The sequence below is a fragment of the Balaenoptera musculus genome, chromosome 5 (assembly GCF_009873245.2).
Source record: "Balaenoptera musculus isolate JJ_BM4_2016_0621 chromosome 5, mBalMus1.pri.v3, whole genome shotgun sequence".
NCBI classification, from domain to species: Eukaryota; Metazoa; Chordata; class Mammalia; order Artiodactyla; family Balaenopteridae; genus Balaenoptera; species Balaenoptera musculus.
Window position 1 is genome coordinate 38,241,899 of NC_045789.1, and position 16,640 is coordinate 38,258,538.

At 39.1% G+C, this 16,640-nt stretch overlaps 1 protein-coding gene across 8 annotated transcripts in view; it reads left to right on the forward strand.

The window, feature by feature from the left end:
- The first annotated feature begins 14,501 nt into the window (after window positions 1–14,501).
- Window positions 14,502–16,640, forward strand: part of KLHL8 (kelch like family member 8) — a 51,858-nt gene continuing 49,719 nt past the window's right edge. For 6 of the 8 annotated variants that reach the window (XM_036853121.1, XM_036853119.1, XM_036853124.1 and 3 more), the window contains exon 1: window positions 14,502–14,671. The gene's annotated coding sequence lies outside the window, so the exon portion shown is untranslated. Of the gene's footprint in view, window positions 14,672–15,837; window positions 15,941–16,640 lie in introns of all 8 variants that reach the window. The other 2 variants (XM_036853120.1, XM_036853122.1) reach the window with 1 other exon arrangement.

Consider the following 16,640-nt stretch of genomic DNA (forward strand, 5'->3'; position numbering starts at 1 on the left):
TGCCTAATCCAAAGCCACAAAGATTTATGTCTAGGTTTTCTTCTAAGAGTTTTATAGCTTTAGTTTTGTTTTTTTTTAATTAATTAACTTTTTTTTTACAGCTTTAGTTTTTACATTTAGATCTTGAATCCATTTTGAGTTAATTTTTGTGTATAGTACAAAATAGGTATCCAAATTCATTCTTTTACATGTGACTATCCAATATGTCTATCCTTCCGCCAGTACCACACTGTCTTGATAACTGTAGCTTTGCAGTAAGTGTTTTTTATTTTTGGCCACACTGCCTGGCATGTGGGATCTTAGTTCCCCGACCAGGGATTGAACCTGTGCCCCCTGCAGTGGAAGTGCAGAGTGTTAACCACTAGACCTCCGGGGAGGTCCATGTAGTAAGTTTTAAAATTGGGAAATGTGAATTCTCCAACTTTGTTATTTTTTTAAAGATTGTTTTAGTTATTCTGTGCGCCTTGCACTTCCACATGAATTTTAGAATCAGCTTTTCAATTTCTGCAAAAAAGCTTGCTGGGATTATGTTGAATCTCTAAATCAATCTAGAAAGTATTACCATCTTAATGATATTAAATCTTCCAATTTATGAACATGAGATGTTTTTCCATTTATTTAGGTCTTCTTTCACTTCTTTCCACAATGTATATGGTTTTCAATGTACAAGTCTTAGATTTCTTTTGATGCTATTGTAAATGGAATTGTTTTCTTAATTTCATTTTTGAATTGTTTATTCTAGTATATAGAAATACAACTGATTTTTGTGTATTGATCTTGTATCCCGCAAACTTGTTGAACTTATTTATTAGCCCTAATATTTTGTGTGTATGTGTGTACTTCTTAGGTTTTTCTACATAGAAAGTCATGTCTTCTGTGAATAGATAAATTTTTACTTTTTCCTTTCCAATTTGGATGTCTTTTATTTCTCTTTCTGGGCAAATTGCCCTAGGTAAACCTCCAGTACAATGTTGGACAGAAGTGACAAGAGGGAACATCTTTGTTCCTGATATTAGGGGGAATCTTTTAGTCTTTCATCATTAAGTATGATGTTAGCTGTGATTTTTCATAGTTATTCTTTGTCAGGATGAGGGAATTCTCTTCTGCGTCTAGTTGTGTGCTTTTATCATGAAATGGTGTTGGCTTTTGTCAAGTACTTTCTCTGCATCTACTGAGATGATCATGTAGTTTTTTCCCTTTCATTCTTTAATATGGTATATTATAATGATTGATTTTCATATGTTGAACTATTCTTATATTCCTGAGATAAAATCCCTCTTGATCAAAGTGTATAATCTTTTTAATATAATACTGGCTTCATTTCACCAGTATTTTATTGAAGACTTTTGCATTTATATCCATAAGGGATATTGGTCTATAGTTTTCTTTTCTTATGTCTTTGTTGGTATCAGAGTAATACTAGCTTCATAAAATGAGTTGGGAAGTTGGAACAAATCTAGGAATCTGTCCATTTCACATAGGTTATCTAGACCTATAATTGGCGTATAATTTTCATAGAATTCCCTTATAATCTTTTTTTAATTCCTGTAAGGTTGGTAGTAATGTCCATGACTACATTTGTGATTTTAGTAATTTGAGTCTTCCTTCTTTTGTTCTTGGCCAGTCTTGCTAAACCTTTGCCATTGTGTTGATCTTTTTCAAAAAGACAGCTTTAGATTTCTTTGATTTTCTCTCTTGTTTTTATATTTTCCATTTTATATAATTCCAGTCAGTTATTATTTCCTTCCCTCTGTTTGCTTTCAGTTTAATTTTCTCTTCATTTTTTAGTTCCTTAAAGTATACAATTAGGTTATTGATCTACAGTTTTTCTTCTTTTCTAGTGTAGGCAAGTGCAGCTATAAATTTTTTTTCCTGCTCTAAGACTCTGCCTGTTGAGAAATCATTAAAGGCTAAATGCATGAAATATAAGATAATGCTTAGCATCCAAGGATCTTAAAGTATTAACAGGACACAGATTTTTTTTTTTGGAAGGGAGAGCAAAACCAGAACACATTATCATTACTAATGGTAAATTTGTATTATTATCTTTAATATACCAACTAAAAGCTATCAAGCCTAACATTATTTTCAGAAGTAGGATATAAATGATAAATATATAACTTATAATCTATCTCTCCATTAATTTCTCCCTGTACATCATCCAATATTTTCCTTATTCCCATGCTGATATATTTTTCTCAGTCTAGTAATTTATTTATTAAACTAATGGTTGCATCAGTATGTTGTTTATTAAGACTTCCAATGAAATAAACTAGAACTAGGCTAACTTTCTGTTCCCCTAATTATCATGTTTTTAAAAACCGTTTTTGGAAGAGAGTTCCTACTAAGAACAGCTAAATAAACAAAAATTTGAAGAAAGAAATATATACTGGAAAGTACCTCATCATTCAAGTCCCAACTCAAACAACTTTTCTTTGAAGCCTTTTCTGACCATCTAGAAAATTATGTGTCTCTATAACCTTCCAATACATTCTTTTATAGGATTTGCCATGTTTTTTTGTTACTGTTTGTGTTATTATAGTGTCTTCTCCCATAGGCTGTTAAACTGTGAGTTCTACGAGGGTGAGGGACAGTCTTTATTCATCACTGTGTTACCAGGACCTGACACAGTGCCTGGGACTCAACACTATTCATCTGGGAACATGGTTACCAACCAGTTCTGGGATTTTAGCCACGAGGATATGTGACACCTTGGAAGTTTGTTTCACATCTTTGGCTTCTCATTTACCCACCATTGTCAAAGAGTTTGGGGTTGTTATTGTCATCTTCATTTTAAAATTAGAGCGACACAATACAGAGAAGTTAAATGACTTTCCAAAAGTTACATAATGAATAAAAGTCTAGTCTATAAATACATTTTCAGTCATCAACGTTCTAAAATGATGTTATGCTCTTCCCTGAGGTTGCTCCCATAAGGTGTCAATTAATGAATCAAGATAATGCTTTTTGTACTATAAGGCAAATATCCCTAAAGTAGAAGGAAAATGACAAATTTTACAAAATTTGTTTAGAAGAAAGTCTACTGTTGTTTTAAACTTTCCCTTTAACCTGGTGTCAAAGCTAACTTTTAGATTGTTTCCTTTTGTTTCCGTTTCTTCTACCTTGGAGGTAGAGTGCTTCCTTCACTACTGCTCTACTGCACTACTACTACTACTACTATACCAATATATTCCAGCAGAGGGAGCTCCAAGTATTTTACAACTATTACTATGGTGCCTTTGCTTCCTCCCACTGTGCCTATCTCAAAGACAAGTTTTGGCTTAATTCTGGTGCCAAGTCATTGAATGGGTCTGGCTTTCCCCTGGGGGTATATTAGGAACTGGTAGGGTTTAAAAAACCTGAAGAGAGAGACTCTGTGTTTTATCATACATCTTCATATTCCATTAAGGAGGTCATATTTAAATATACAATACGAAGTATAGAACATAATTTTTAACGCTTGATTTGCTATAGTTAGAGATCATGATAGATGATGATTCACTGATAACAGCCATGCTTTTTCCCCCACAAAGATGTAGCTTATCCAATTCATCTCAAAGGATGACACAAGGATATTTTTACATTTTATTCATTTAGCAGATCAAATACTTAAAAATATCTCTACAATCTACAGTATGGACCCAGAACTCATCCCACTCTAAAATCTAGCGGTACATCCAAGACTTTAATGCTGATTGTGGTAAATTGTTGGCTTGCCTGTGTTTTTAGTAGTTTACGCAACATCTAAATGATAACAAAGAGTGCATTGCGGAGTGCTTCTAAAAGATTCATTTAGCTTGAAATAAGCATTTAAAAAAAAACATTTATTTAAAATAATAAATCAAAGAATAAAAAAAGAAGTGGAAAAGTACTGAGTATCTTCTATAGGCTGGCTATGATGTAGGCATAAATGGTAACATGATAATTTCATTTACAAAAATCAATTCAAGTAGACTAAGGATTTAGATATAAAATGTAAAACTCAAAAGTTTTAGAAGAAAATTTTTTGTCTCAATTAGAAAGTGTTTCTTAAAGGAGATATAAAAACCTCAACCCATTAGGTAAAGATTGATAGATTTTATTATCAATACATTCTAATTAAAAACTGATTATCAAAAGATATCATTAAAAAGTAAGAAGCCACAAACTGGAAGAGGTTTAATACTCAGATAATGAACAGAAGATTACTATTTAGAATATTGAAAATTACTCCTAAAAACTAATCAGAAAAAAGAACAAAAATCCAATAGAAAAATAAGGAAAAAATTGAAGAAGAATTTTGCAGAAAAGGAAATCTAAATTGGTAATAAACATATGAGACATTAAAATCTTATTCATAACTAGATAAATTCAAATTGAAACCAGGAAATACTATTTATATTTACCAGATTGGCAAAACTTAAGAAATCTGGCAAAACTAAGTGCTAGTCAGAGTGTGGGACGACTGAAATCCTCAGAAACTTTCCTAAGTGTAAATCTTGGAAGACAATTTGGCATTATCTAGTGACATCAAAGTTATGAACACTGTGAAATCACAAATTCCACTTCTAGAGAAACTCTTGCATTTGCTATGTAAGCTTGTACATGTCAGAAATGTACATAGCAGCGTGGTCTATAATAGAAAAAAAAACTGGAAACAACTCAATACCTATCAACAGGGGGGATGAATAAATTATGGTATAGGCATCCAATGCAATACTACACAGTAGTAAAAAAAATGAATAAACCATCAACAAGGACAAATCTTACATATAATGTTGAGCAAGAAAAGCAAGTTGCAAAAAAATACATATAATATGATATTGCTTATTTAAAGTTCAAAAGCATGCAAACTAAATGCAAATAGGGTAAAACTACAAAGCAATACATGGGAATTATAAACATACATTCAGGATAGTATTTACCTCTGTGGGAGAGAGAGAGGAATATGTTTGGAAAGGAACCCTCAGAGTAAGCCTTTAATTATTCTTTATACCTTATGTATACACATATACGGTTAAGTGCAGGATAAATTTAATTATTTTAAAATATTGAAAATTGTACGCATAAAACTCTATTAGCTCTGAAGGGAGAAGTCCTCTAGATAGAATGTGATGGGTCTAAATTAGAGTCATGGTTGTAGAGATAAAGCTTTAGGAGAAAATCTGTGAAATATTATGAACAAAGAAAATACATAATCATGTTTGATTGGATTTGAGTACAAAAAAGAAAACAAGATTAAAAAGAAGCTCTGCTATTTCAAATTTTGGAGGCCAAGAGAGTTTAGATGGAACTGAGAAAGTTGGGAATGGCAACAGATTGGAAGTCAGGACTCAATATGCTGAAACTGAATATTGATAGGAAAGCTAATGGAGAGATGCAGTAGGTTGCTAGGTTGCTTTCACTGATGTGAAAGGTCATTGGTACAGGGGTCGAGGTTAAACTTAAGTGTGAATTAGATATCTGAAGCAAGGAGAGGTCAGAGGCCTTTCTTAGGACTGTTCTTGGAGGAAGAATAACCAACCAATTAATAAAAAGCAATGAGATCAACACTGTAAAGCAATTATACTCCAATAAAGATGTTAAAAAAAAAGCAGTGAGATCATAACCTCCAGCTAGTATTACAGCAGCATTGTCTTCCTACAGTTGTCTTTATGTACAGAAACAAGGCAAATCATAAAAAAAGGAAAAGAATGACCAATGGGAATATTAAAAAGTTCATCCTTGTTATTAATCAGAGCAATGAAATTAATTATTGGCAAAGGCTTAAAGAAGAAAATAGAGTTGATAGAACTGTCAGGAAATAAACAATCTCATACATTGCTGGTAGGAGTCACTTAGGTAAGATGTCAAAAATCTTTGGAATATATGTGTTCTCTGATGTAGCAGTTCCACTTTTGGGGAAGTACTTTGATGATTTAGTTAGAAGTTACATTTAGTTACAAGTTATACAACCTTGTAATTTTTTTTTTTTTTTTGAAAACTGAAAAACTCAAAATAACTAAAAGTGAAACTTAATTAAAGGAACAGTAGTAGTAAGTCCATACAGTGAAACAGTCTGCAATCATTTTTGAATGTTGTTAAACATAAATATTTTTTGACTTGTCAAGTTATTCAACATATATTCTTCAGTGGGAAAAAAAAGCAATTAAAAAAGCCTACATTAATTCATGTAAAGAAAATGTTCCAAAAGGATACACAGCAAGATATTAACAGTTGCTATTTTAGAATAGTGGTGTTATTTTTATTTTCTAATTTTTCAACAATAAGCATATATTGCTTTTATAATAAGATAAAAAAACACTAACTTTATTTTTAATTTTTTTAAATGTCTTTGGAATTTTTCTTAGGTGGATCAATAATATGTTTAGATATGAAAGCAAAGAAAGAGGAAAATGTCAGGACACAGAAGTTATATCAAGAAAAGTACAGGGCTTCGCTGGTGGCACAGTGGTTGAGAATCTGCCTGCCAATGCAGGGGACATGGGTTCGAGCCCTGGTCTGGGAAGATCCCACATGCTGCGGAGCAACTAGGCCCGTGAGCCACAATTACTGAGCCTGCGCGTCTGGAGCCTGTGCTCCGCGACAAGAGAGGCCGTGACAGTGAGAGGCCCGCGCACCGCGATGAAGAGTGGCCCCCGCTTGCCGCAACTGGAGAAAGCCCTCGCACAGAAACGAAGACCCAACACAGCCAAAAATAAATGGATAAATAAATAAATAATAAAAATAAGGAATTCCTTTAAAAAAAAAAAAGTACATCTTGTATATTCCTACCACAAATGGGTTGAATATCATTGGTGATGTCACATCATTCTACCCTAGAAGTAAACGTGAAGGTAAGAATTTAAGTCCGTATTTCATTTGGGAGGTGATTCCAAGAAGCACTGGCAGCAGCAGAGAGGGAGAGAGAAAAACAAAGGGAAGGAAGCTAATTAAGGATGAATTATCATGCAGATCAGCCCTGTGGGCAGCTGGGCTCAAACCCCAGGGGAATTCTGGGAAACCGTGTAGAAGGTACCTCAGAGTTGCCCGTCTCCTCCGCCCATCAGGTCAGTGAGGTTGCTTGATGTTTTTGTCACCAAGTCCCTTCAGTCACTATTTTAGAGCTGCTTGTGGGGAGATTGGAGACTGGAACTTCCCAGCACTTCTAGCCTCCCTTGCCTTTGGGCTAGTGAGGCAGATAGAAAAAGCCATCAGGTAAAGAGTTGCGGGTGTCTGCTGATGGAAGCCTAGCTTTGACCTGCATACTCCACTATCCAACTTCAGAAACACCCCTACAGACACATCTAGACTTCTTGTGCTTTCTAATGGTGATTTTATTTATTTATTTTTATTTAAAAAAATTTTTTTACATCTTTATTGGAGTATAATTGCTTTACAATGTTGTGTTATTGTCTGCTGTATAACAAAGTGAATCAGCTATACGCATACATATATCCCCATATCCCCTCCCTTTTGAGCCTCCCTCCCACCCTATCCCACCCCTCTAGGTGGTCACAAAGCACCGAGCTGATGTCCCTGTGCTATGCGGCTGCTTCCCACTAGCTATCTATTTTACATTTGGTAGTATATATAAGTCCATGCCACTCTCTCACTTTGTCTCAGCTTACCCTTCCCCCTCCCCATGTCCTCAAGTCCATTCTCTACATCTGCGTCTTTATTCCTGTCCTGCCCCTAGGTTCTTCAGAACCATCTAATGGTGATTTTAGATGATTTTTTCACCTTGAGGGTCCACAAAATAATATGAAGGTATAAGCATCCTCTGGGGCAGGTAGGGGGTGGGGATAAAATGAAGGAGGGAATTAAGAAGATTACAATTTGTTTCAACTGGTCTGTGCTGAGCACTGTGTTAGGTGCTGTGGAGACAGAACAGAAGCATAACTCGTAAATTCTGGCCCACAGAGCTTACAATATAACAGGATACTTATATACATTTAAAACATTTAAGTGACAATAAAGGCTGTATATGGTTAAGTGTCAGTGTGAATAATGCACCTAAAAATGCCAACTGAGGAGAGAAACATTTTTGTATTTAAAAGTGGGTCATACACTTGAATCCTAGACCAGACCAGTGGATTATATGACAGCTGAAAATGAGGGTAGGTGATAAGCCCAGCATGAGCAAAAATGTCAGAGCAGGTGACTGAATATCTTCCAGTTGTCTTTCTAGATCCCTCTTCACCCTTCTCTATACAGCTTTGTGCCAGAAAAGCTACGTTGATGGACAAAATTAACAGACTTCCTTGTCCACCGGCTTCCAGAAGCTGCCTTTGGCAGGGGTTGTCACCTGAAGTCAAAGAGAAGGAGAGGGAGATTGGGGTACTTCTATCCTAGCACCCTTCCTGCAGGGGGTCATCAAGGCTTTATTACAGTCAGCAGGCCTCTACACACAGCTTTCTCTCCCCTCCAGTTCTGGTAACTGCTCTCTTACTAGCTCAGGAGTACTGCATGCTCCTTTTAGCTTTTCCTAGAACCTGTCCACACCTTTATTAAATTTGCCTCAAATGGCTCATTAAATGTACCGTGAGTTTTCTGCCAGCAGCCTGCCTGAGAGGGTGAGAGCGGGCTTCTTGGGAGGAGAGAAGAGGGCAACTTTTGTTTTTTATATAAATTTATTTATTTATTTGGCTGCATTGGGTCTTTGTTGCTGCGTGCGGGCTTTCTCTAGTTGCGGAGAGCAGGGGCTACTCTTCGTTGTGTTGCGCGGGCTTCTCATTGCGGTGGCTTCTCTCGTTGCAGAGCACTGGCTCTAGGTGAACGGGCTCAGTAGTTGTGGCTCGTGGGCTCTAGAGCGCAGGCTCAGTAGTTGTGGCGCACGGGCTTAGTTGCTCCGCGGTATGTGGGAGCTTCCCAGACCAGGGCTCGAACCCATGTCGCCTGCATTGGCAGGCGGATTCTTAACCACTGTGCCACCAGGGAAGCCCAAGAGAAGGGAAACTTTTGGCAGACCTTGAGGAAAGGCTTCACATTGAGAAGTAGCGGCAGGTAAGATGGACACTGGTTTTAAATTTTTTCTAAAGAAAAAAGGTAGTCCAGATTTAAGGACAGTAGCCTGAGTGAAGTTTAAAACTCCTTGACTGACATGTAAATGACTGCTTGTCAAGGCAGCACGCAGCAAAGGTGATCACATATCTTCTATCCTGAGCCCTCTTTGGCCTCATCTGTTTTCTATTCAACAGTTGTGAGCATAAAGCAAGAGTCTTTTTGTGGCACCTCCAACCAGGTAGGCACGGGCTTCTGACTCAAGGCTCAGCTGATGATAAAAATAGCAACTGAAACTTCGCATATGGGCTGAACAACAGGCTACTCTATTCTAATGACCCAGTTTTGCCTCTGAGGAAATTGGCTGAAAGTTTTTCTTTTGGTTCTGCTTCCTTGAAAATGAAATGCAATTATAATAACATCTCTTTTTCAAAGTTGGCTTATAAACTTCCAAAGAGAATCACTTACAAAGAGGATCTGAAAATTTGAGCTTCTTTCTGCACCATCTGTGCAGGGATTATGAGTACATGAGTCTGTGGTTACAGGAGAGCCTGTAACCATTTAGGGGAAAGAATTACAGCCGTTTAGGGGAAAGAATTACACCATCATCCCAAGGTTGCAACATGATAAACTCAAAGTATTGTCTTAAGGTTTCTGTGCAAAATGGTCAAGGCCTAGTGGAATAAATTCACATACCCTATCTGATTACTCAACCCTGGTTTATCTCTTTCTTTTTTTTTTTTTATTTTTTTTATTTTTTTTTATTTTTTTGGTTTATCTCTTTCAATCAATGGTTTTCACCTGCTGATCTCTTCCTGTCTCCTGACTGTTGTTCCTCCTTCTCCACTGGCCCAGTGAAAGAACAGTCCTAAATTGCTAATTAATAAGGAAAGAAAGCCTGCAAGCCTGGGCAGTCCACTATGCCGGTTCTAAAATTTAGAGGCAGCCACATTTTGTTTATCACATACAAATATTATCCTTTTCACAACTGGAACTTCTAACCCTGAAAGGCTTGTAGCAGGACTATTTTCGTGGCTCAGTGGTCATGAGGGACCTAGGCTCTTTCTGTCATTCTTCCATCATCCTGTACATGACTTCCACCCTCAAATAACCTCATAGTCCAAGGTGGCTGCTAAAACTCAAGCCATTATTTCCAGGAAGAAAGAAGGATAAGAGAGGTACCTTCCAGCTGAATCAATTCCCTTTAAGCAGCCATCCCTAAAGTCCCATGCAACACTTGTACTTACACCTTATGAATAGAACTCTTGTCAGGGAGCGTGACAAATAATTTGTTAGCTGCGTACCTAGTCATCCCTTCAAAAAAACTGGGGTTCTTTCATTAATGAAGAAGGCAGGAAGATACTGTTTAGGAACTAGCAGTATCTGCCATTCTGCATTGTATTTTAAAAAATTCAAAAGAAAAAAGAAACCTTTCAGGGATAGAATTTCTTTGAGAATGTGAAGATGATATCAGAAAGCTAATGTAATATAGATCTACAGTAGTCTTCATAGAGATCATACATTTGGAATAGTATTGGAATTGAAACACAATTACATTTGTATCACTGTACCACTTTCTACCATACATATGGATACAACTTTGCTCAGAAGTGTATTGTACACATTTCAAACGTTGGAAAACAGAGTTTCTCTAAATGTGTTTTACTAATAATTAAAGTCAGGAGACTTCTGGAGTAGGGATAGAGGCAAAATGCTCTCATCCTGTTATGTCACGTATTGCTCAAGAGAAGATTCCACAGCTCCCACAAAGGCAGCTTGAAAGTTCAACCATGTCTAGGCAGGTTCATGGGAAATGGAAAGTGATTTAACTTGGGCAGGATGGAATAGCCAAAGTGAAATGTTAAAAGTGGAGGGGAAAAAAAGCAAACCTGAATTAAATGATATGTTTTAAAAACTCACCAACACGGGTAATTTTCCAAAGAAATAATTTAGTGCACAACCTTAACTGGCAGTGGCTATACCAAGGATGCCTTCTGTTTTAACTCTATCTACTGACCTGCCCCCAAACTACCCCAGATAAGTAATCACTCTAAACAAGAACGGTGTACCTGCTATGTAAACATATCCTCAAGTACTGTCCTCTAGCCAATGCTGCAGCCCCACTCCTTCCATTCAAATCTTTAACTCAAATTCCCTGTTATATAGATACTCTGGAGGCACCAGTGAGAATTAGCCATCGTGCTTTAAGAAGCAGAGTTGAATAGTTGCAACGGAAACCTGAAGGTCCGCAAGCCTAAAATATTTTCTTCACAGAAAATATTCGTTGGGTCCTTCTTTATTGCACGAAGTTGATATGCATTCATTTATTTCCCAAGTATTTGTTAATCAGCCACCTCAGATCAAGTACTGTGCTCCAACTTTCTATTTGAGAAGTTTTCAGACAAATGAAAGAATAGATATCTAATTAAAATGCTCACTGATAACGTGCTACCTGAGGGGCAAAAATAGGTTGTAATGTGAGCATGTACAGGAAGCATTAACCCAGAATAGAGAGGAGGGGAACTGTAACCGGGATAGACTTCCTGATGAAAACAGTAACTAGGTTGATGTTGGTTGGCGAGTAGGAGTTAACCAGGCAAAGAGGGAGAAGGCATAGCAATTACAAAGGCCCAGAGAGAAATCAGGGAAATTTAAATATTTCAGAGATGAGAGTGAAAAATGGTCAGCAAAGGCTTAGAGATACCTGTGTCAGATTAATGGCAAGTGTAACGGATGGAAGAACTATCATAAAGTAACTAAAATAGGTTAAGTCAGGCCACTAGTGTGAGGCCAGAAAATGCAGCCATCCAGTATATCATGGGGCAGAAGGCAGGAGGTGATTGTTAAGGGAAGCTGAAGCCGGCAGTTGGCTGAGGAGGAGGGTGATAAAATGGGAGTTGAGGAGTGGGAAGAAAGGTAACTGCAAACCAGTGACTCTGACCTGGACAGGAGGGGTGGTCTTGCTTGTTCAGACTCTCTAAGGAAATTTTCATAGGCAGGCAGCTGTCCAGGGGACCGCCCACTGACTGAAAGCTTTGCCTCCACTGCAAATGAAAATAAAATGGTCCCCTTCATTAATCTTTCCAAATCCCTTGGCAGGCCCCATTTGAAATTCTTTTGGAGATTGTATAAAGCCTTTTATTCCAGGATTAGAGATAAAGACTTAAAATGCAAATGTCAATTGAGGTTAAAACATTGCAATTTGTTTGGACCAAAGTACAACAGACAGTGAGCCAACAGATACCAGATCTTTACCAATTTTAATTTATGGAACTTTAGGGAAGGTAAGGAGTCTCTAATGAAAGGTCCTTACTTATTAAGGCTAGTCCTGTTTATTCTCAAATGGAGCTAGGGAAGAATGAATAAAAGCTAAGAAGATATCTTTGTCATATTTAAGAAATGTGTGTTCTTTTCTTTCACTGAGGTTGTAGTAGAGGAAGAAGTTTTCCTTGACTCTTCTAGGGTCTCTGTCTACCTCTGAAAACGAAACAAAGATAGATGAACAGGATAAAAGCATACACATTTTATTGAATTTTTACGGGTATGTGGGAGACTTCATGTACATTCAAGAGAATGAAGACCCAAAGAAGTGACCTGAGCAAGAAGGTTTTACACCTTTTAGACAAAGAAACAATAAATGTGTGAAGAATTGACAAGACAGTGGTGTTTGGGCTAGGGTTAGTAAGTGGTGAAGAAGTAACTAGGAAGATAAGGGTTAGCTTATCTTAGGTATGTTTATACAGACTTCTCGGCCCTAAATTCCATCTCTGGCAATATAAATGTCTTCTTTAGTCCTAGTATAGGGAGGGTACTTTTTATATGGGCGTTTGATGACCTGTTTTGGGGAAGAAGAGTGAGGCAGGAATGAAGAGTGACCTTCCTGCTTCTGTTTTCTCAAATTCTTTCAGTTTAAGATATTCAGTATGACAAGGTGCCATATTTTGGGGTAGTATGTTCTGAATCCCATCAAGATGTATCTTGTTTTGTAAGATTTTATTTTTAAAAATAATTATTTGAGAGCATTGTTGTGGATATATCACATTTTAGGGAAGGATTTCCCCGCCCCCCCCCCCCCAGTTTATTGTTATTTGGTTTGAGAATTTCATTTAACTTTCAGAATTTTTGCCTGACTCTCCTCTCCCAACAAAAAGCTCTATATTGGTATACCTTATATGCTCCCCACTCCCCTTGCCACCCTCTGCATACCTTTTAATTTCTCATTATCTGTTTAGTCCGTCTCCTCCACTAGATCTTAAGTCTCCACAAGGGCAGGGACTATTCGGTTTTGTTCACTGTGTATTTCCCAGTTCCTAACTCAGTGTCTGGCATATAGTAGGTGCTCACTAAATATTTTTGAAAAAATAAATGGTAACCATATTGAAATATTGTGTATATTTCTTTGATGTTGTTAGTAACTACCAGTAGTTTGGTATATGTCAATTAGCAGAGGAAAAAAGAGCAGTTCTGTTCTATAAGCATTTTTTAGAAGATACTGCACATGCAATTAAAAAGAAGTTCAGATTATAAAAAAATTCTATTAGAACATGGTCTTATTAAATATATAGTATTACATCATGCTTCCAGACAAATTTTACAATTTGTGTGTGTGTGTGTACACTAAAACTGGTCTTGCTCTATTTTTCAAAATGTATTTACATTAAATTTGCAAAATATAATTTTCTGAAGAGAAATATTCTGAAGTATTAAGATTTATTTCTATTTCTGCTATTTAAAAAAATAAAAGTGATTTTTTTACCCTAGAAATGAAATTTCAAAGTCATTTTGGGGTTTTTACATAAGATGCTAATGTTAAAAAAAAAAAACCTCTTTTCTAGCAAAATCAATCCAAACCTATGTGTTAATATTTATAAATGTACCTAGGATTGAATTTATTCTGAAACAGATTCCTAGGGTTGTGAAAGCTAGAGGTTGCTCTAACGAAAGACACATTTCGGGGAATATCCTTCTTCAAAGTTTTTTTCTTTGCTCTCTCATTATCCCCCTCCTCCTACATTTCATTGACTTTATCGAAAAATCAGTTTATTTCAACATCATTTTTACTTGCAGTGGTTTTTAGCAGCGAGTGCTTAGGTCAATCAACTGCTTCCGTGGGCTTATAAACTGTGGTTATGTGCTTATAAACACCAGCTGTTTTATATATCCTTGTATAGCCTGTGGAGAAACTGACAGCAATAAAAGTAAAATCCTTTTTTTCCTTTTTTTTTTTTTTTTTTTTTTAAGAGACAAACCCTAAGAACCCTCACCAGGATCAAGTGGGGACTTATAGTACTGCCACAGAAGTGAAGAAACGGATAACTCCACAGATATTTATGCCGTGGCCTATCTAAAAATGTGTTTTCGGGACGTCCGCTAGGCCCTGGCCCGTCAGGATCCGGCAGGATAACACTCCCAGTCGGGTGAAAACTCCCGCTACCCAAGCGGAGCTGGGCTCCGAGAGCACGTGGGGCGGGGGCGGACCCCCGGAGGAGGTAATTGGAAACCACACTTCCCAGGGTGCTGTGCGCAGGCGCGGGCGAGAGGACGCTAGGCACCGGCTGGGCTCGGCGAGGCCGCGCAAGAGAGCGCGCGTCCGTCGGGTTCTCGCGCGGGGCTGGTGCGGCGCCGCTCGGGGCTGCGGGAACCTGGTAGCGCGGCTGCATCCTTGGCGAGGCCGGGAGGAACCGAGCGGAAGGACGAGCCGAGGACTGAGGTAACCGGACGCTCGTTCCCCCTCACTCCCCTCCTCCTTTGTGCGGTGCTGTCCCCTCCTGCCAAGTCCTCCCTCACCCCAAATCGTAACGCCGCCCGGGCTCGCGCCTGTGGCGCGGGGAAACTCCAGCTCTGCGCGCAGTAACCCAAACTCCACAGCTGAGAGGGTTTGGGCCCATTAAACCGCTGCACGGTTTCTGTCGCTCCCACGGGGTCGCGTTCCCCGAGGGAAACCCCAGCCTCTGGCTCTGTCAGCCTCGCCAGCGGCCCCCTGGCTCGCTCCTCTGGGTCTTTCGAAGAAGAGAGGGGCAAGCAGGTGCTTCGCGGGGTTCCCGAGCATGAGCAGTGCCGTGCGGTGGGCGCGGGTCCGGGGTCCGGGGAGGGCGGCCCTACACCCCCAGGACCCGCGGCCTGTGGGGGTGGGGCAGGCAGGCTGACTCCGGGCCCTGCGGCGCCGGACGCGCGGCCCGCCGGGGGGTTAACCGCGGTCCGGGATGCTCGCTCCGGGGGCTTGCTGCCCGCCTGGAGGGTTAGCCGCCTCTCCGAGACTGGCCCGCCTGAGGGGTTCGTGGCCCGTCGGGACTGGCCGGTCCGCGGGGCTCGCTGAGGGTCGGACTGGCCGGTGCTGGGGGCTTGCAGCCTGCGCCTGGTGGACCATCCGCGGGGGTGGAGACCGGATCGAAGAGTGCCTCCCGGTGTGACACCAGAAACTGCAGCCTCTTTCAAAACCCGCAGTTGCTCAGTGGAGTTGTTTTACTGTCGTGGATGCCTTCTCTCTCCTCCTTTCTCTCAGTTCTGGGCTTAGCTTGCTGGTTTCCTGCGGGAGGCGATTTATCTACTTCGCTCGAGTTTTCTAGCCCGGGGCTGGTCCTTTACTGGATTCGCACTGTCCAAGCGTTTGGGTGCCTGAGTTTGAAGAGCTTTTTTATGTGTTCCCACTTGGCAGTGTTGGATCGGATGACTTTTCGTAGAAAATTGAACTTTTCTCAGTGTTCCTTCTAATCTGGATTAATAGCATAACTGTGTTTGGCCCTTTACCTTATGCTAATGTTACCACTTTGGGAAGATTCTTTGGGAAAAAGTTCTTGAAAGAAACGGGGTCGACACAGGTATTTTATCTGCTCGTTGCACGTTTTTTTTCTTTGCATTGTTTTTTTTCCTGTGTAGGTTGATACTTGCTCGACTCTTGGTGTTCTTCATTTTCGTTCTATGAGGAAATCCTTTTCCTCCACCTCTCTCGAGTCTTGATCCTGCCAGAGGGTAGACTTGGGTAAGCAGAGGATCTCTACTTGGCGGTGGCTTTTTTCATTGGCTGCTGTTTTTCCTCCTCCTTCCTAGGGGCACCCACTTTAGTTTGTCAGTCAACCCATGACCTACTTCAAACTTTCAGTCACTTTGTATATCACCCTTAAGATACGAAGAGTATGAACATAAATGTCAAAAGAAATCTTAGGATACCATACTCTATTGCATTTAGCTTCATCATGTTAACAGTTAAAGCTGTTAATTCTTTCAGCATTTGATAAGATTACTATTATTTTCTATATATTCTGTAATAATTGCACATTCTGTATCCTGGCAGGAAATTTAATTCACAGCCACTGAGGGCAATTTTTAAAAATACTATTTCCTCATTTGTTAAGAAGAAAGTGAGGTAGATAAATTAGACACCCCCCCCCACCCTTTATCAAAATAGTTTATATTTAGAGAAGTTTTAGGTTCATAGCAAATTTAAGTGGGAGGTACAGATTTCATATACCCTCTGCCCTCATATGCCCCCTGCCTTGCCCCATGTATGCACAGTCTCCCCTAACAAAATCCCCACACCAGAATTGTACATTTATTACACTCGATGAACCTACATTGATACACCATCACCCAAAGTCCAGAGTTTACCTGAAGGTTCACTCTTGGCGTTGTACATTCTGTGGGATTAGACAAATGACCCTTTTTCAAAAAATCAAGAACTC